Consider the following 22,037-nt stretch of genomic DNA (forward strand, 5'->3'; position numbering starts at 1 on the left):
TTTGTCCGAGATCTTATTCAAGGTTTTTTTTTGCTGCAAAGACAAGATGCCAACCACTGAACGGCAATGTGTTTTTTTACAGCAATCGTCAATACTTGTCGTTGTTCTTATTAGAACCTTCACTTCGATCAATTTATTTGAAATTACTCCAAGTGTTGGGGTGAGATTTAAACCCATTTCTTCAGGGGAATTAGTCTGAGTCTCCGTGCTGCTAATTCACTGACATTGGCATTTCGTTGCAACCATCCCATAATGCTCCATGAAGAATGTTTAGTGATAATTTCAATCAAAAGTTTGTTACAAAATCAGATACCACTGCGATTAATTTTGTCTTGTGGGTTTTATGAAAGAATTAATATTCAGTGCCCTCACCCAGCACTTTCCTTCATGGGCAGATATCTTACAGAGAAAGATAGAAAATAGGAGCACGACGAGGCCAGTCGATCCTTAGACCTCTGCCATTCGCCACGACAGTGGCTGACCCTAAAACTCGGCAAAATACCAGCCCTCTCCCCATAATTCTTGACACCTTTAGAGTACAGTAATATATTTCCATTTAAAATATATTCACTGATTTCGCAACCACAAACTTCTGCGGTAGAGAGCTACAATTTCATCAGCCTCTGAGTGAGGACATTTTTAAATGCCAAACCCTGTACACTGAAACTTTAATCCCTTTTTCTGGACCCCACCCCGCCAAAGGAAACAACATCCCTGCATCCAGTCTGCTCATCTCTACTAGAATTCTATGTGTTTCAATGACATCGCCTCTCATGTTCCAAACTCCAGTGAATATACATGCAGTCATCCCAGTCTCTCCTAAAAGGACAGTCACGCCATTCCAAGAATCAGTCTCGTGTACTGTATCTGCATTCTTTGTATCCCAAGTGCATGTTTTATTCGATAAGGAGACGAAAACTGCGCGTTGTACTAGATTTCGTCAAAAAAGGCTGGATTTAGGAAATGTGTTAATGGAGGAAAGTGAGGCATTAAATGGCAAAATACTTCCTGATTTCTCTCCTGAAAGTCTTAAACATTAAACAACGTGTAAAATCCAATTTGCTGAAATCATGGACTCCCCAACCAGGAGCCAATGTTCCTGTTTATCAACCCTCTCCGTTTGGGAATGATTAAGTCACTCCTTAACTAAATTCCAGCATTTTAGGGTTAACCATCATCTACACTATTAATCGAGTACTAACACCCTGCATACAGCATACAGAGTAAAATTCTTTCTCCTTCTGCTCTGTTTGAGGAATTTTTAAATGCTGATTTGTAATTTTATGAGAAACAGAACAGAAATGTTTGCCAGTTCTGATTGCGGATTCCCTTTTATTTCAATCATGATCTCAGATCTTCACATTAAACCATGAATATTAAGCTCCGAATATATTTTGCGGTCGCTCAGTGTTTGTGCATTTTGTCTTCTTCCCCTATCCAAAGAATTTGAATAAAGGCATTCATTGATCGTTCCTTACTCTTAGCATATGCACATTTATAAACAACATGGTTCTTTGATTTTCAGATTTAAGGTGCGTTAAGTTGCATTTCCCTCACTGAAAACATCCACTAGTTTTATCCACTCACAAAATATTTTTTTTTTGCAAATTGTTGCTTCCAGTTATGCTGCTTATAATGCTGTTTTTTGTGTCAGTTACCAACCAACATATTCAGCATTCTATCACATTGTCTTAATACATGTAACTAATCTGCATATCATTCTGTACAGGTATATGTGTGTGTGTGTGTGTATGTGTGTGTGTGTGTGTGTTTGTGTGTTTATGATTGTGTGTGTGTGTGTGTGTGTTCATGATTGAGTGTGTGTGTGTTCATGAGTGAGTGTGTTTGTACGCCTGCATGCCTCTATGTCCATACCTGTCTGTGTGAGTATCAGCAGCGTGTACATGTATTCAAGTCTCGAAGTAACATGGGAGCAGATATAGGTCATTTGGCCCATGGAATACACTGTCTGATGTGATAGTGGAGTCGGACACTTTAGGAACTTTCGGGCCGTTATTGGATACACACGTGAGCACAGCAGAATTATAGGGAGTGGGATAACTTGATCTTGGGTTCAGACCTAGCTCGGCACAACATTGAGGGCCGAAGGGCCTGTACTGTGCTGTACTGTTCTACGTTCTATGATACTGATCGAACATTCAAACTGATCATGGTGCACTCACACGCACCCACCCATACAAAAACACACACACAGACACTTACCCAGATGCATCCAAACTAATGTGCACGCTCACATTAACATTTTGCGACAAACAAACATAGCATTTGCCTTCGACATTGCTTGCTGTACCTGAATACTATTTTTTAGTGACCAGGTCTCCGTGGAAGCCAACTCTTTTCAACCTCACACCATGTAGGTAATATTTTATATTTCTGTTTTTCTTCCGTTTCCGACCATAGTTGATAACTAAATACTGAGGCACTTTTTATCCCATCTGCCATGTCTGTGCATTCACTCAGCCTGTCCAAATCCCCTTGTAACCCCACTGCATCCTCCTCTCCAATATGTTTGTGCGATCAGCAAAGTTTGAATTATTAAATTTGATCTCCACTTCAAGTATCTGACTGTGTTTCTATCTGTGTATTTGTTTGTGGGCATGTCTGTTTCTCAATACCTCAGTCTGTGTGTCTGCGTGTGTCTCTAGACCTGTGTGCCTGTGTGTGTGTGTGTGTGTGTGTGTGTGTGTGTACTTTATTCTCAAAGGAACAAATGGACGGGTGTAGGTCATTTGGTCCACAAATAATGCTCGAACTTTCAAACAGATCATCACACACACACACACACACACACACACACACATACACACACACGTACATTACACGTGTACACACATATTCCTATTTTGTTAGGTACATATGTAGCATTCGTCTTCTAAGTACTTGCAGTGCCTAGACACTAGCTTTTAGTGACCCACGAACAAGGATACCCAGCTCTCTCTGGGAACAACTCTGTCCAATCTCACACCGCTTAGGAACTACTCTGCCTCTCTGATGTTTTTTTTCTGCCAGAGTGGATAACTTCCACATATTTAGATTTTATTCCATCTGCCATGTTCTCGCCCATTGACTCAGCCTGTCCCAAATCCCTTCATGTCACCCATGAATCCCCCTCACCATTAAGTGTGCGTCAGCATCAAGATTGGAAATATTTTATTTGGTCCCCAAATCCAGTCTGTATGTATCTGTGTGTGGCTCTGGGCGTGTGTGTCTCTCAATGTGTCAGTGTGTGTCTCTCTGCATGTATCTGGGTATGACTGCCTCGAGGTGCATGTGTGTTTGCATCATAGAATCATAGAGGTTTACACCATGGAAACAGGCTTTTGGCCGAAATTGTTCATCCCACGTTTTTTTTTAAGTCCTAAGCTAATCCCAATTGCCTGCATTTGGCCCATATTCCTCTATACCCATCTTACTCATGTAACGGTATAAAGGACAAAATTGTACCCGTCTCTACTAGTACTTCTGGCAGTTTGTTCCAGAGACTCACCACCCTCTATGCGAAAAAAAAGAATTGCCCCTCTGGACACTTTTGTATCTCTCTCCCCCCCCCCCCCCCCCTTAAACCTATGCCCTCTTGTTTTTGAATCCCCTAACTTTCGGAAAAAGATATTGACCATCTAGCTGATCTATACCCCTCATTATTTTATATACGTCGATGAGATCACCCCTCAGCCTCTACGCTCCAGAGGAAAAAGTCCCACTCTATCCAACCTCTCCTTACAGCTCAAAGCATCAAGTGCCAGCAGCATCCTAAAAAAAATTGTTCTGCACTCTTTATAGTTTAATGATTTATTTTCTATGATAGAGTGACCAGAGTAGTATTCAATGTTGGCCTTGTCAATGCCTTGTGCAATTTCAACAAGACGTCCCAACTCCCTTATTCAATGTTTTGTCCAATGAAAGCAAGTATGCCGAATGCCGTCATTACCACTCTGTCCACCTGTGAATCCACTTTCAAGGATCTCTGAAATTATACCCCTAGATCTCTTTGTTCTGTAACTCTTCCCAAAGCCATACTATTAACTGAGTAAGTCCTGTCCTCGTTCAATCCACCAAAATGTCTCACCTTTCATTTATCTAAAGTTAAACTCCATCTGCCAGGCGTCAGCCCACTGGCCCAATGGACCTTAATCCCATTGCAACCTTCTTCACTGCCCACGATGCCACAAATCTTGATGTCATTTGCAAACTTACTAACCGTGCCTCCTATATTCTCATCCAAATCATTAATATAGATGACAAATAACGGTGGATCCAGCACTAATCCCTGAGGCACACCACTGGTCTCAGATCTCCAGTTTGAAAAACAACTCTGTAGAACAACCCTCTGGCTTCTGTCATCAAACAAATTTCGTATCCATTTAGCTTCCTCACATTGGATGTCATGAGATTTAACCTTATGCAACAGCCTACTATGCAATACCTTCTCAAAGGCCTTGCTAAATTCCATGTCGACAACATCAACTGCATTGCCCTTATCAACCTTCTTGGCCATCCCTTCAAAAATTCAATCAAATTTCTGAGAAATGATTTTCCACTCACAAAGCCATGCTGACTGCCCCTAATCAGTCCTTGCATCTCTAAATGACTGTAGGTCTTGTCTCTCAAAATGTATTTCGACAATTTAGCCACCACAGATGCGAGACTCACTGGCCTGTAGTTTCCAGGCTTTTCCCTGCAGGCCGTTTTGAAACAAAGACACAACATTTGCCACTCTCCAATCTTCCGGCAAGTCACCTGTGTCTAACGATGATTTAAATATCTCTGCTAGGGAACCCGCAAATTTCTCCCGCGACTCCCACAATATCCTGGGATACACTTCAATAATATTCAGGGATTCATCTATCTCGATGCGCTGTAAGACTTCCAGCACCTCTTTCACTGTTATATGTACACTCCCTAAGACATTACTATTTTCCCCCAAGTTCCCGAGCAACCATGCCTTTGTCAACAGTGAATAATGGTGAGAAATATTCAGTTAGGATCTCACCCGTGTTTGTGTGTGTTTGTGCGTGTGTGTGTGTGTGTGTGTGTGTGTGAGAGAGAGAGAGAAAGAGAGCTTCTTTGTGCCAAGGGAAAAATATTACTTATCCAGTCTCAGCATTCGGTAAGTTAATGGAGAAACTTACATAGAGTTAAGGGTCAGAAAAGTGTGGTCTATTCGAATGGCACAGCAGGTTGGGGGATGGCACCCTGTTGGATTCTGATTATTTTCCTCTTTTATTTCTTACACTTTCAGAGGCGAAAGACCCGACAGAACCAAAATTGAGCGTCTTTTACCCACCAGTGCCACCGGAAGCCCCCAACAACACCACCGCTGCAGTATGTTTGGCCTCGGACTTCTCCCCCAAGACAATCAAGCTCTCCCTGTCCAGGGGATCCGACCAGGGGATCAATGTGACAAGATCCAGTGTCCTATTGGAGAGCGGGAATTACAGGAGTTCGGGTTTTCTCTCTTTCTCCCAATCCGGAAAACCACCAATCATCACGTGCACGGCACTTCACAATAATCAGAATTACTCAGTAAACATCGGTAAGTTTATTTTATTTCCGTTCATGTGATGTGGGTGTCATTGGCTTGACCAGCATTTATTGCCCATCCTAAATTGCCCATCAGCAGAGGGCATTTAAGATTCACTTGCCGGCCAGACAATGTAAGAACGGCAGATTTCCTCCCCTAAAGGATATTAGTGAACATGATGAGTTTTAACGATAATCGACAATAATTTCATTGGTCATCATTAGACTTCTGAAGCCTTTCTTTAATATTCACATTTTGCATCTGACATGGCGAATTTCGAACACGCATCAGTATTCTGGGTCGCTGGATTGACAAGGTCACTGCGCTACGGCCTCCTCTGAGAGTGTTTTATGATAGGAAGAACATTCACGAAATATTATCCATCCTCTTAACGGCCGAAAAACACTCGGTGTCATCCTCACTCAAAATGTTGTCTTCTTGAAAGATTCGCTGACTTATGTTTGAGAGTCAATTATTATCGTCTGGGGACTTCAGGAGTTCCTCAGTGTCTCAGACCCAATCGGCTTCAGTTGCTTCATCAATCACCTTCAATCCATTGTAAGGTCAGAAGTTGGGATGTTCGCTGATGACTGAACAATGTTCAGCACCATTCATGATACCTCAGATCTTGAAGTCGTGCATTACAAATGCAGCAATAGCTGGACAATATCTAGGGTTGGACTGACAAGCTGCCAATAACATTTGAACCACACATGTTCCAGGCAATGACCAACTCCAACAGGAAAGAAGGTAACAATCGGCTCTTGTCATTTAATGGCATTACCATGACTGAAACAAAGAACAAAGACAATTACAGCACAGGAACAGGCCCTTCGGCCCTCCAAGCCTGCATCGAACATGCTACCCGACTGAACTAAAACCCCCTACCCTTCCGGGGACCAGATCCCTCTATTCCCATCCTATTCATGTATTTGTTAAGATGCCCGTTAAAACTCAATACCGTATCTGATTCCACTACCTCCCCCGGCTGCGAGTTACAGGCACCCACCACCCTGTGTGTAAAAAAATCTGCCTCGCACATCTCCTTCTAACCTTAAATCTATCCTCCTTAGTAATTGACTTTTCCATACTGAGAAAAAATGTTTCTGACTAACAATCTGTAGAAGCCTCTCATAATCTTGTAGACTTCTAAATGGTCAACCCACACTATCATCATCCTGAGGGTTAACGTTGCTCAGAAACTGAACTGGACTATTCATATAAGTGCTCTGACTGCAAGAGCATGTCGGAGATTGGGAATCCTGTGCTGAATAATGTATCTCTTAATCTCCCCAATCCTCTGCACCATCCACAAGACATAACCATGACTGTGGTAGGGTATTAGTCACTTGCCTGGATAAATGCAGCTCCAGCAACACTCAGAAATTTGACACGACCCAGGACAAAGAGGCTCCGTTTGATTAAAAGTTTATTTATTAGTGTCACAAATAGGTTTACATTAAATGTGCAATGAAGTTACTGTGAAAATGTCCTAGTCGCCACACTCTACACCTGTTCGGGGACACTGAGGGAGAATTTAGCCTGGCCAATACTTCTAATCAGCCCGACTTTCAGACTGTGGGAGGAAACTGGACTTGGAGAATTCCTGCTGTGTATCTTGTGGATCAGACCCACACTGACAAGAGGAAACCCTGCAGACTCTGCACAGACAGTCACCCCCAAGCCACGAATCGAATCCAGGACCCTGACACTGTGGGCAGGGGGAGGGGGGCTAGAGGGGTGGGGGTAGGGGGTTGCAACAGTTCTAAGCATTGTGTCACTGTGCCGCTCTAGCGTTGAGTTCTCCATTCTCAAACATCCACTTTTTCCACCACCGAAGCACAGTGGTAGCAGTGTCTGCCATCCACAAGATACACAGCAGTAATTCTCCAAGTCTCTTTCCGCTGAATCTTCCAAAATCATGGGCGTTATCATCTCGGAGGACAAGGGCAGCAGATACCCGGGAACACCATTACCTGGATGTTCCCCTCCAAGTCACTCAGCATCCTGACTTGGAAATATTTCGGCAGTTCCTTCACTGTCGCTCGGTTAAAATGGTGGAACTTCTTCCATAAGAGCCCTGTGTGTGTACGTACACCTCACAGACTGCAGAGTTTCAAGCAGGGGACTCCCCACCATCTTCAGAAGGGGGCAATTAGGGATTGGCAGTAAATGGTGACCTGTCAGCGATTTCCACATTCTATAAGTGAATAAAAATAATAATAGCTGACTATTACAATTCAGGGCAGTGTCCAGGACCCGCAGCTGCTGGTGTATCACCGAATTTAGGAAAGTATTAAATAATAACCAGAGAACTGGAGAATCCCGCTCCTCTGGAGAAATGTCCTGATATCATTAATCCACTGCAGAGCTGAAATCAGGCCTCGGTTTCACCACTTCTTTGGAAGACAGTGAAATACTGCCCCGATGGAATGGCCCGGATTCTGGGGTTTAATCCCTGATGGGTAATCGACCCTACACTCTTTGAACTCAGATTTGGGCCGAACTAAATGGCCGAGTTACCAATGTTTCTCCGTTGTGAATAATCAAGTGAACAAGTCCAATCGTGCTGTTTGATTCTTACTTTCTTCGTGGCTATTGGTTATGACAACAACATTATTGGAAGTGATATTGAGAACAAACATGGTTACAGTAATGCCACTTGCTCACTGAATAAGTCATTTATTTTTGTGCCCTTCCAGATCAAACTAAATGCCTTACAAGTCGATTTGATTCCTCAACAGAATCACGTGACACGGAAAACGGTATGTGCTTTATTCAACATTAATCAAAGCAAAATACTTGCGAATAGACAGATTGATAAGTGGACAGATAGGCAGGGAGACAGAGCCGGAGATCGAATGATAAAGATATAGTGAGATGGGGAGAAAGGTAGATCGTCACACAGAGTGAAGGAGAAGATATATCAATCGAGGGATGGGGAGGAATGGTGGGGGGGTGGGAGAAAGGTGAGGGAGAGAGAGAGAGAGAGAGAGAAAGAAAGAGAGAGAGAGACAGAGAGAGAGAGATATTCAGAGTGAAAGAGAGATGAAGATAGACGGACAGGCAGGTAGGTGGGCCGGTGGACAGACAGACGGACAGGATGGACAGACGGACAAAGTCAAGCAGTCAGATAATGAGAAAAAAACACACATTAGTGGTTTCAGTTGCTTTTTAGTTCCAAATGATACATGCACCAAACCAGATCTATCTTTTGTTTCTCTCATTTTGGCAGATCGGCTGAGGGTGAACTTTTTGTCTTTGACGGTGATGGGGCTGAGAATTTTATTTTTCAAGACCATTGTCTTCAATGTCCTGATGACGGCCAGGGTGTGGCTATTCTGAGGTAAGATCGGTCCCTAAATACGTGCCCAGAAAGACAAAGTGTGATGGACACAGTCCATTGACGGGATCTCGGGAGGCCACTGTTAAGGCAGGCGCTGAAGCTAACCCGTGGAGTGAGCAGTAACTTGGATACGTTTAGACCAACGAACTCTTAGCCCAATGCCTCATCCTCATCGCTTTTCATCTCGGTCCCCCAACCCCCACCCCCACTCGCAGCTTTGACTTCTTAAACCTCTCCAGAGTTGTGTTTAATTATGGGTGTCACTGATAGACTGGCCTTTTACACCCATCCTCTGGTCTTGAGCTGTGTGGCTCTTTCAGAGAGTCAGTGCAGGCTCTATTGGCCAAATTACATCCCTTTACACTGTAGGGGTTCTGGTGTACTTCCACTGGCTTCTAAGAATATTAATAGAGAAGGTTAATGGAGACTCTTGAGATAAAACGTGTTATTTTCTTGCTGATCTTTGATGTACTAACACTGTTATTCCTTTCATTCCAAACAGAACTGCATTGGACGATTAAATGGATTCAGATGTGAACTCATTGACTGGGACATCAAAATCCAGACACTTCCTGATCATAGATTCCACTTCAAGCTATTCAAACTCGCTTGTTTTAAATGGCGGCTTAACTTTTAAATATCCTCATTTCGGTAACTTTTTCCCACTGTTATTTTGATTTGAAACTCGTGGTTCTGTATGATTTCTACTGCTTATGCGGCACAAACATTTCAATTATGCATTTCAGCAACAGTGTTGAGCTAACATTTATATGGTCTCTGCCTGCATTAGTGTCGGAGACATTTTTGAAAACAGCATTTTCAATTTTAGGACATATAGAACTTCGATTTTTATATTCTTTGCTTGGAATAGTACCATCCTATTGCATAGAAAGCAGCCACTCAGCCCACAGTGACAGTGCCAGCCCCTTTACAGGGCAATCTAGCAAATGGCACCTCGCCTTTCCCTTTTGTTTGTTTTATTCTGGTAGTTATTTTAAACGTTCTATTTTTATTGCATGCAATTTAAGAGCGTAAGATATATTTAATCAGCAAGGGTCTGAATGGATTTTCATCAAACTCAATAACTCAGTAGTTAGATTTGAATGGTGAGTAGGTAAGCTGGGTTTAAAATGACCCCTAACTGATCCACTCAGTTTTTGTCAGTCTCTATTTTCCTTTTTTGAGTATTTCAAGAGCGAGTGGAGGGAAGGGTGAGCTTGACGGCCTGGAGTTACTTCTCTGAATCAAAGGAAGTCAATCAGAGTGAATATCAGGCGGCTAGTGGGATTCCACCCGCTTTTAGATTGTAGCCAAGGTGATATTCTCACTCCCGGACTGAATCTCAGACTCCAGATTTTCCTCCCGGTGTCACGGAGGCACCAAACCCCAGCCTGTACATCCGGGTCCTTAGAGATAATAGAGCCACCCTGTGTCACTGTGCAGAGCTTTATCATTACACTGCATTTCACAAATAAGATCAACAAGAGTTTTTAAATATCTCGCCATTAGCTTAGCCTAAAATCAGGGTATTACACTCAGATTATTTCACAGATGGGACATTCTTACACGTTGAAGATCGTCCGGTCAGTCAGGGGAAGTGAGAGTTATGGGGATAAGGTGGTAAAGTGGAGTTGAGGATAATATCAAACCAGCCATGACTTCATTGAAAGGCGAAACAAACCCGGGGGGCTGAATGGTCACTTCAGCTCCTCCGTCTTATGCTCCTCCGGTTCGTTAACCACACTTTTGTTCATATCTGTAACATTGTTCTTTTGTCATATGCGTTGCTATTAATATTGAATAAATCTGCAGTTTTTACTGAAGGATTTCTTCTGTCTCTTTGTTAACGCGATGGGAAGACATGATTTGGTTTGGTCAACAGAGCGCACTTGACGTCGCGCAGCGCAAATGGGGGCCATTCGGCCCACCACGAGGATACCGGCTCCCCATGGCAGATCCCACCAATTGGAACCAATTTATTTTTTGAAGTGGAACAATTGGAAGTCCACAGGTTTGAACCCCTGGTCTCAGGGCTGAGGTTCATTCGCTCGATAGCCATTCCAGTACAAAGAACAAAGAACCAAGAAAATTACAGCACAGGAACAGGCCCTTCGGCCCTCCAAGCCTGCATGAACCATGCTGCCCGACCAAACTAAAACCCCCTACCCTTCCGGGAAACATTTCCCTCTATTTCCATCTTATACATGTACTTGCCAAGGCGCCCCTTAAAACTCACTACTGTATCCGCTTCCACTACCTCCCCCATCAGCGAGCTCCAGGTACCCACCACCATTTGTGTAAAAAACTTGCCTCACATATCTCCTTTAAACCTTGATGCTCACACCTTAAACCTATGCCCCCTAGTAATTGACCCTTCCACCCTGGGAAAAACTTTCTGACTATCCACTCTGTCCATGCCTCTCATAATGTTGTAGCCACTTACCAGGTCACCCCCTCAACCTCTGTCGTTGCAGTGAGAACAATCCAAATTTCTCCAACCTCTCCTCATTGTTAAATCCCTCCATTCCAGGCAACATTCTGGTAAATCTTTTCTGTACCTTCTCCAAATCCTCCACTTCCTTCTGATAGTGAAGCGACCAGAATTGAACACTATATTCCAAGTGCGGCCTCACCAAGGTTCTATAAAACTGCAACATAACTTGCCAATTTTTAAACTCAGTGCCCCGGGCGATGAAGACAAGCATGCCGTACGCCTTCTTGACTACCTTCTCCACCTGCATTGCCACTTTCAGTGACCTGTGTACCTGTACACCCAGATCCCTCTGCTTATCAATACTCTTAAAGGTTCTGCCATTTACTGTATATTTCCTAGCTGGTTTAGACCTTCCAAAATGCATCATCTCACACTTGTCCAGATTAAACTCCATCTGCTACCTCTTTGATGAAGACTCCAGCTGATCTCTATCCTGCTGTATCCTCTGATGGTCCTCATCGCCATCTGCAAATCTATGAACCTTTGTGTCATCTTCAAACTTACTGATCAATTCATTTACATTTTCTTCCAAATCATTTATATGTATATTACAGACAACAATGGTGCCAGCAGTGATCCCTGAGGAACGCCCTTGTCACAGCCCTCCATTCAGAAATGTTTTGTTTTGGTGGCCTTAGCATTATGCTGGCATCTCCACAAACCCCCTCCCCCCAGCCCCTCCCCTCCCCCACCCGCCTTAAAATATAACAACGAAAAACATTGGGAATTAAGGGAATGGAAGAGGGGAAGCTTCCTAACAAGAATGAGGGAATTGAGGAGCTAACCACACCAGGCTGGGAAACCGAGAAGAATCCCAAAATGTTCCCCATATCCAAAGAGAAACGTTCCTCCTGCGCCTGGTTTAACTACATCGGCTGCAATGGTAATTCGGGTCATTAGGGATGGGTTATAAATGTTGGCCAGGCCAACGACTCCCACACACAATGTATTTGTTACTTCACTCATTGATAAGTGCATTGTGGGCAGGGCCAGAATGTATTTCCCATCCCGAATCACCATTGAACCGTATGGCTTGTATTGACCGTGTTGTTGTACTTGAAATCTCATGTAGTGAACCAGATGGGTTTTAATAACAATTGACTCATGGTTCGATTGTTGAATTCCAGATTGCTTTTATTGGATTCAGGTTTCTCTAACTGCCATGGCTGGAATTCAATCCTCATGTATGCTCAAAGCATTAGCTCTGGCTTTCTGGATTAATCACCATGCCATTATAAGATGCCGTTATAACACCCCTGAAGGGGGAGGGGGGAACAATTTATCATGATGGGTTTTGTGTCCGTGTTAAAATAAAATCGTAGAAACAATACATTACAGAAAGAGGCCATTCGGTCCATCGAGTCTGCACTGACTCTTGGAAAGAGAAATCAATCCAGACCCTCTCCTCTGCCCACGGTCAATCCTGTACATCTGTGGGACACAAAGGTGCATTTTGGTATGGCCAATACACCCAACCTGCACATCCTTGGACTGAGGTAGGAGACTAGAGCATCCGGATAAAACTGATGCGGACACGGGGAGAATGTACAAATTTAACACAGGCAGCTACCCAAGGCTGGATTCGAACCAGTGTCTCTGGCACTGCAGAGCTAACCACAGTGCTTAGGACTCTGGATGACTTGCCCAGAGACCGTTCCTCCTAGCATCAAACTTTAGTGTGACTGTCCAACCTGTACTTGGTATTTTAAGAGGAATGATCCAGCTCTCTCACAGCAATGACACAAATTACATTCTCAGTCCCGAAGTTCATGCTCTGAAAATCCTATCAGGTGTTGATTTTCTTTTACTTCTTGGCAGCAGGAGGGTTAATCGACTTTGGGTTGCTTATTTTGATAGAAACTGTTGAGATGTAATGATACATGCGTTCACTGCTGATTGGGGGAACCAGAGTCTGGTTGACAAGGCGACCAACGGCAGAAAGAAGTCCTCCGAGTGTGCGGTTTCACTCAACAGGTCGCTGAGCCTCTCAGTTTGTTCAAAGATCAGAACTTGTGGTTTAATCACCCGGGACTGGAAACTCCAGCAGCGAGATGGCAGTTAGTCAGAGCCGGGGGGGAGTGGTGAGAGGCCAGGTGTTGCCAACTGTCGACAAGCCTGAATCTTTTCAGAGACTTTCCCAGCGACTGAAGCTGCAGGAGATTTCTGCAGAAGACAGTTCCAAAGGCACACAGGTCTCTGAAAGGAGAAACAATTATTTTATTCGCTCTCTTTCCAATCTGTCCCGCGAAGGTTAAACATTCCGTCAGCTTCCACTCTCACACCGCTGCCCCCATCACCCCTCCGACCCCCACACCCCCCACACCCCTCCAAAGGATCATATATGTTTCAAACAATCATCACTCAATCTTCTGTACTCCATTGGACTCTGTCCGATCTTTCCTCGTATCACCCCGTCCCAAGTCCCCAGTCAAGTCGAGGGCTTTAAGCAAGACAATCTGTGTTCTTTGCAAAGTCTGCCCTTCATGTGACTCCTGACACACAACATTTTTATTCATTCATGGAACATGCGCGTTTGTTGTCCACTCCAGTTGCCCTTGGAGGGCAGCTGACAGTCAACCACATTGATGTGGCTCTAGACTCACGTGTTGGCCTAACCTGGTAAGCACGGCAGATTTCCTTCCCTAAAGGACATAGTGACCAAGATGTTTTTGTTTCTCTGACAATTGACAAAGATTTCACTGTCATCAGTAGATACAAAATTGTAAGGTTTTTTTTATTGAATTGTGTTTCAAGCACTGGACCCCGGAAGATTGGCTGAGTTTTTGGATTGTTACTCTAGAGATAATATCACCACGCCATTCCGTCCCCTGATTGACTGTGAACTATGATCTGAGATGGCCATTAGCAAACAATATCTGAAAGCGTGTGTATCTATGTGTGTGTGTGTGTGAATCTGTGTGTGTGTGTGCGTATCTTTGTGTGTGTGTGTGTGTGCATGTGTGCGTTTATGTCTGTGTGTCATTTTGCCTGAGACAATCTGCCTGTCTTTGTCCATGTCTGTGTTTGTGTGTGTGTGTTTCAGCTTTTGTCTAAGAGAGTTTGCGTTGTCTGAGTGTGTGTGCATGTTTGAGTGTGAGTTTTTCTGTGTGCTTGTTTGTTTGAGTCTGTGTATGTGTGTGTCTGAAAGTATGTGTGCATGAGAGTGTGTGTGTGTGTGTGTGTGTGTGAGAGAGAGAGAGAGAGAAAGAGAGAGAGAGAGAGAGGGATTGCCCACACACACACACACACACACACACACACACACACACTCTCTCTCTCTCTCTCTCTCACGCACACATACTTTCACACACGCACATACACATACTCAAACAAACAAGCACACAGAAAAGATCACACTCAGACATGCCCACTGTTCAAGGGCAATTAGAAAGAGCAACACAAAACCAGAAAATGCTGGAAAGGTTCTGCAGCGCTGACATCATCTGTGAAGAGAGAATAGTGTTAACGTTCCGAGTCCAGATGTCCGTGACGAATTGTCAAGGAGACTCTAAACTTTGGTTCTATTCTCTCTCCGCAGATACTGTCAGACCCACTGACATGTTCCAGAATGTTCTGTTTTGTTTTTGTTTTGGATTAACGAATCCGCAGTAATTTGTGTTTAGGACCAGTAACAATTTTTGGCTTTGCGAACAACACTCATAGACAAATGAATGAAAATTATTGAGAAAGAATCTAAGAATTAACAAGTATCTGTTTAGCCGATTCTTCAGGCAGCAACCATTAATGAAGCAAATGAAAGTGTTACATTCCAGTCAATCCTGTTTCTCATCCGGTTTATATATTCAAAAACGAGCTAACTCGGCCTAACGAACACCATTTTGCTATCTCAATGAGCTAAAAAAAAAGATTGTATTTGCCGTTGACACATGTCCCACTGCATGTTATATTTTCGATTCTGTAATCATTCTCTTTTGAAAGTCACCCCAGAATATGTTTACTCTGGTCTCTGAGTCAATGAATCCCAGAGCCGAACAGTTGGTGATGTAAACCCGACTTGCTCATCATTCATCGATTTCAGGAACAGTTCTTGCTATGTCTCTTACACGTGCACCTTACTAAGACACCACGAAATTTTAATATGTATACAGTAACATACAGGCTGCTGAGAAGTAACAGTTTGTCACTTGGCCTCTTTCCCCCTGCTCTGCCAGTAAACAAGATTATGGCTGATCTTATTATAAGCTTCTGCCAACTCTAAACACATTTCACCCTTCTTGTTTACTAAGAATCTAGCTCCTTCTGCCTTTAAAAATATTGAAAGACTGCTTCCACTGCCTTCTGAGGGACACATGACCCTCTGAGAGGAAAACCTTCCCACTCTTCACTCTCCTAAATGTGCGACCCCCTTTTTTTAAAGAGTGTCCTTGGGGCTTCACTGGAACATTGCAGCAGGATAAGGAGGGACTCGTAGGCAGGGAGAGCGAGGATCAAAACAGGCTGTGAGTTGGAATTCTCGAAATGAGCCACACATTTCTTCTCAGGGAAGAAACCAGCGTAGGCCAAAGTGCAGCAATTCAGACGAAAACAGGAAACGCTGCCTGCATTAAGCCAGTCAGTAACTGTGCAAGTGAGAAACCGAGTTCAGGTTTCAGACTGATGTTTTTGTTATGAGGGCTGGAAGATGTAAGAGATGAAGAGTTATTTTTATTCTTCTGCCCCATGTGGTTGTTGTAACCTCTCGCCTCTTGTCTAAATGAATATTTCAGAAGATCGGTAAATGTTGGCCACATTTCTCTCGGTCTTGTCTCACACACAGTCCACGTTGTAGGCAGATTTCCTTTCTGAAAGAACATAAAAACTAGAAGCAGGAATAGGCCATCAGGCCCTCCGAGCCTGATCCGCCATTCAATAAAAACATAGCTGATCTTTTTCCAGGATTCAACTCCACTTACCTGCCCGCTCACCATAACCCTGAATTCCTTTACTGCTCAAAAATCTATCTTTGCCTTAAAAATGTTGAACGATGCAGCCTCAGCTGCCTCACCGGATCGGGATTTATGCAGATTCACAACCATTTAGATGATGAGGTTCCTCCTCAACACAATCCAAAATCTCCCCATCTTTATGAGGAAGTCTTGTCCCTTAGTTCTAATTTCATCTGTCAGTGGAAACAGCCTCCTTGCTTCTATCATATTTATTCCTTTCATATTTGTATGCGTTTCTATAAAACCACACCACCCCCCACCCCCACCACCACTTTCTTCCAAACCCCAATGAGCATTGTTGCATCATTGGTGCACAGAAGTTGCTTTTGCAAAAACGGATGACAGTTTTATTATGGTCTCTGTTATTCAGCCGAATTTTCAATTCTACATTTCTATTAATTATATTTAAACTCCACCTGTCACCGTTGGTGAGATTTGAACTCGTGTGTCGAGAGCACCAGACAGTACGTTCTCAAGACACAGCCATCACCATGATAAAATCACAAGGGCAGTCGATACCTGGGAATACCATGAAAAGGAGATTCACTCTCGAAGTCATTCACCATCCCGACTTGGAAATATAAGGGCCGTTTCTTCAGTACTGATGGGTCATAATCCTGGAATTTTCAGAATTTTATGTATTTCAATCAGGTCTCCCATTCTGCCAAATTGAATTGAATGCACGCCTCAATCTCTCTTCAAAGGACATGTATCAGTTTGGTGAAATTTTGGTGCACCCCATCTATAACAAGTACGTTCTTCCTCACACTCCTATCTATACCCAGGTTGATGGCACACTGACATCGTAGTTAGCACTACTGTATCATAGCACCAGGGTCTCGGGTTCGGTTCCTGGCTTGGGTCGTTGTCCGTGCAGAGTCCGCATGTTGTCCCCGTATCTGTTTAGGTTTTCTCCGGGAGCTCCGGTTTCCTCCCACAGTCTGAAAGATGTACTGGTTAGGTACATTGACAATGCTAAATTCTACACCACTGTACTGGAACAGGCGCCAGAGTGTGACGAATAGAGGATTATCACAGTGACATTATTGCAATATTAATGTAAGGCTACCAGTGACACAAATAAATAGACTTAAATGTTATTGTTAAATTCAAAAAATCAAATTGCATTCGGCGCACTGAGGGTGCTGGGTGGGGAAGTGATGTGAACGGTATGCCTATACTATTAGCCTGGGACACTTCAGTGGCATGGTCACTGTCCTACAATCTCCTCCTTCCAAACATGCTATTCAGTTTTGAATTAATTATTGAGCAACCTGTGTGAATACATGAACATTTCTGTTTCAATGTCCAGATGCGCCTTACGTCCGCCCCCTGCTGACTGCCCATTGCACAGCGGGAACAGGCGGTTGTCACGATTCTCTCTGTTTTTCCTCTGGGTGATCAGAGGTGCAGAAATTAATACAACTCAAACATTATCTGCAAACAGCCAGAACCAAAATTACAACTACAGAGACCAAAAGGAGAGAGAAAGGCACAAACTGGGCAGTTCCGATGGTTTCAGGACATGGAAATTAATCTGTTCTGACGTGTGCTATAGATGTGAGCTCATGGCTCAGCGCTGAAAGAGTTAATGGAAAAGTGAACATGCGATGAGCCGGAACTACTATAAGTGCTTCAGTGCAAGTAAGACCAGAACCTTGCAGTCATGTATTATAGTGAGCAATCTCTCTCTCTCTCTGTCTCCCAGTCTCTCTCTTTCTCTCTCCCTCTCTCACTGAATCTCTCTCTCTCTCTTTCTCTCACTCTCACTTTCTCTCTCTCTCACTCTCTCTCACTGTCTCTCTCTCAGTCTCTCTCTCTGACTCTCTCTCTCTCTATCTTTCTCTCAGTCTCTCTCTCTCTGACTTTCTCTCTCTCTCTCTCTTTTTCTCACTCTCTTTCTCTCTCACGCACACATAATTTCACACACGCACATACGCACACACAAACAAGCACTCACACAGAAAAACACACACTCAGACATGCACACACACTCAGACAACAACGCAAACTCACTTAACAAAAGCTGACACACAGACACGCACACACACACACAAACACAGACGTGGACAGACAGGCTGATTATCTCAGGCAATATGACATACAAACATAAACACACACATGCACACACACACACACACACACACACAGATACACACGCTGTCAGATAAACACACACATGGACGCGCGCTGATACACGCTGACAAACAAACAGACACACACACCGTCAGACAACACATATATAGACACTCAAACAAGAAACACAGAAACACAGACACTCACAGAGCAGACACATATGTTCAGACAAACTCAGGCACACACACACACACACACACACACACACACACACTGCCTCTCAGCTAAATACACACACGCAGATAAACAAACAGGCACAGACACACACAAGCAGAGTTTCCGAAATCATATGCACGGATGCACCCACACAGAACTAAACACAGACACACACATGCAGTATCAAAACAACGTGTAGAGAAAGACATACACTGTTGCTCAAAGGAAAACAAAACAAACACAGACCCACACACATCGTAACAGAAAAAAAATAGAAACAGGAATAGGCCATTCGGCCATCCGAGCCTTCTCCGCCACTCACTATGATCATGGATGATCATCGAATTCAATATCCTGATCGTGCCTTCCGCCATATCCCTTGATCCCTTTAGCCCCAAGAGCTGTATCCAATTTATTTTTGAAATCTCGCAATGTTTTGGCCATAATCACTTGTACAAATTCACCACTGTCTGGGTGATGAAGTTTCTCTTCACCTCAGTTCTAAAGGTTTTACCCTTTATCCTCAAACTATTAACCCTAGTTCTGGACTCCCCAACCGTCTGGAATTTTCTTTCTGAATTTTCGTTGCCTAATACTTTTAGAATTTTATCAGTTTCTATTGGACCCCTCTCACTCTTCTTAACTCCAAATATTACAATCCAAACTGACTTTGTCTCTCCTTCACGACAGACCAGGAATCAGACTTCACTCTGCTCTGTAGTAAGGACATCTTTCCTCAGATAAGGACACAGACACTGCACACAATACTCCGGTTTTGGGCTCACCAACGCCCTATAAAATTGCAGTAATATTTCCCTATCCTTCTTCTCACATCCTGTCGTTATGAAGACCAGCATACCATTTGCCTTCCTTCCTGCCCGCTATACCATGTGTGAATACACATGGTTACCAAGCTCTCGCTGAGTATTCACCTCTCAATTTATACCCATTCAAATATTTCCTTCCAACTGTTACTACTGAAGTGGATAATCTCGCATTTACCCACATTATACTGCATTTGCCATGCGTGGGCTCATTCACTCTGCCTATTCAAATCACACTGAAGCATCATTGCATCCTCCTCAGAGCTCACCCTTTCTCCTAACTTTGCATCATCTGCAAATTGGAGATAATACATTTAGTTCCCTCTTTCAATTCAATTCTATATAATATGAACACTTGGGCTCCTAGCACGGATTCCTGCGGTACCTCACCGGTCACTGCCAGCCAATTGAAAAAAAAAACAGCCATTTCTACCAACTTTTTGCCTCCTATCTGCCAAGCAGATTTCTATCTATCTCAAGACACTATCCATTTGTTTCAACTTTTTATGGTTGTACGCTATATGAGACCTTGTCGAAACCCTTCTAACGTCTAAACAACCCATATCCGCCGATTTTCCTTGGTCACCTCTATTAGTTACATTCTCACACAATCCCAGTAGCTTTGCTAAGCATGATTTCCTTTTTTCAAATCCATGTTGACTTCGTCTGTCTATACCACTGCCTTCCAAATGCTGAGCAACTTCCCAATCCTGATGTTCGGCTCATTGGTTTATGGTTCACCCTATTTCCCTCTATCCTTTTTGAATGGTGGACACATATTAGCTACCTTCCAATCTTTAGGGATCATCTTAGAGCCTAAATACTTTTCTGAAAATGCCCACAAATGGATCAACTTTTGTTATGTTTCCCACCTTCTTACTTTCATACTCTATTGCCCCCTTCCCAATCAATCCCTACGCCTTTTTTCGCTGCATTTTAAACTGCTCCAAATTCTCAAGTCTATGGATTAATTTGCCAATTTGTCTGTTTCTTCATCCTTTGGAAGCCATGGCTTGGCCACAGTTACCCCACCACTCTTCCACATCGTCTGTACTAATGCCTTCCTTCAATATCACATAGAATCCCTACAGTGCAGAAGACCATTCGGCCTATCGAGTCTGGATTTACCACAATCCCATCCAGGCCCTATTTCCCTAATCACACATATTTCTCCTGCTAATCTCCTGACACGAGGGTCAATTTCACATGGCCAATCATCCTAATCCGCACATGTCTGGGGAAGAAACTGGGACGCTCCGAGGAAATCCATGCAGACACGGGGAGAATGTGCCAACTCCACTCGGACGTTGATGATACGTCGGAATTGAACACGTGCTCCTGTCGCTGTGAGGCAGCAGCATCACTGAGCAAATTATTATTATTACCATTATTATTATTATTACCATTATTCTTATTGCTTATTCAATAATCCTTGATACTTTCTACTACGTTGATCGAGTTCCGTTCATTGGGCGGAAGTTGGTCGATTTGGATTTGTCCTGCCTTTTGCGATCGGGTATGTCTGCGAAAATTCCACAATAGTGGAATTATGATAGTTTTGATAGTGTCATAGCAGTACTTGAATAGATTGGCTGGGGCACAGATAGTCCAAGAGCAAAAATCGTTATTATTGTTGCTGAAGTATTGTCAGGACGAATAATCTTTACGTTGTCCAATGCTTTTTACATGGGGTTAGCCACATACCAATCATGGTCATTGCATCAGCCCCAGAGAACCATTGTTCGCGCTGAGAGGCAGAGAAGCCACAGTGTGGGCATTGTGTCCAGCTTGAGGTGTAATTCACTCTGTTATCTCTCGCAATTTAAACAAAGTTGGCAGGCGAGAGGCCAGAGTGTGAAACGTCACCTATGCAATCAACAGCAATCTGAAGGAAGACAGCAGGTATTTATCGCAAATCACACACACACACACACACACACGCACACACACACACACACACACACACACACACACACACACACACTTGCTCAATAATTGTCAGACTCCAGTGGAATTGTTATTGTGTGACACCAACCGTTTCTTTTTATTTCCAACAGAGGAATTAAAAAAGCAGCGAAACGATGAAAACAGTAACGTTTCAGGTCCCCGGCGCCAATGTGCAATGTAATTGCAGGGAAAACTGGTTGACAAATTTGTCTTCTCAATGAGTAATTTGTGAGGCATTTTAACAAAGCGCCCTTTAGCAAACCAATCACCCACATTTGTAAATTCAAAAAAGGTTCTGCCGAGATTTGAACTCGGATCGCTGGATTCAGAGTCCAGAGTGCTCACCATTACACCACAGAACCCAACACACAGCAGCACATTGAAAATCGTCACTCAATACTTGTGCCCTTTTAACCATCAGTGAGAAATATCAAGCCCATTGCACAATCCCGTTAATTACCCAAACCTGCCCTTGCTGGTTCCTCCTGTAACGATGTGTAGGCTACCTTCGATCACATTGCATTTCACTGTAGCTGACTACATTCAAAGAGCAATGTTAGCATTGAACTGACATAGACCTTACTGCGGTAAATCTACTGAACAACATCACCTTATCACAGCTCTGCTTTTATCAAACTGGAAGCCA

At 43.4% G+C, this 22,037-nt stretch overlaps 1 non-coding gene across 1 annotated transcript; it reads right to left on the reverse strand.

Moving 5' to 3' along the window:
* Positions 1-21,681: 21,681 nt before the first annotated feature.
* On the reverse strand, positions 21,682-21,753 carry trnaq-cug (transfer RNA glutamine (anticodon CUG)). Its single transcript has one exon. It is a non-coding gene; the product is annotated as a tRNA-Gln (tRNA).
* Positions 21,754-22,037: the final 284 nt, after the last annotated feature.

This window comes from Carcharhinus amblyrhynchos, unplaced genomic scaffold (assembly GCF_965287045.1).
Source record: "Carcharhinus amblyrhynchos unplaced genomic scaffold, sCarAmb.v2.hapA scaffold_38, whole genome shotgun sequence".
Lineage (NCBI taxonomy): Eukaryota > Metazoa > Chordata > Chondrichthyes > Carcharhiniformes > Carcharhinidae > Carcharhinus > Carcharhinus amblyrhynchos.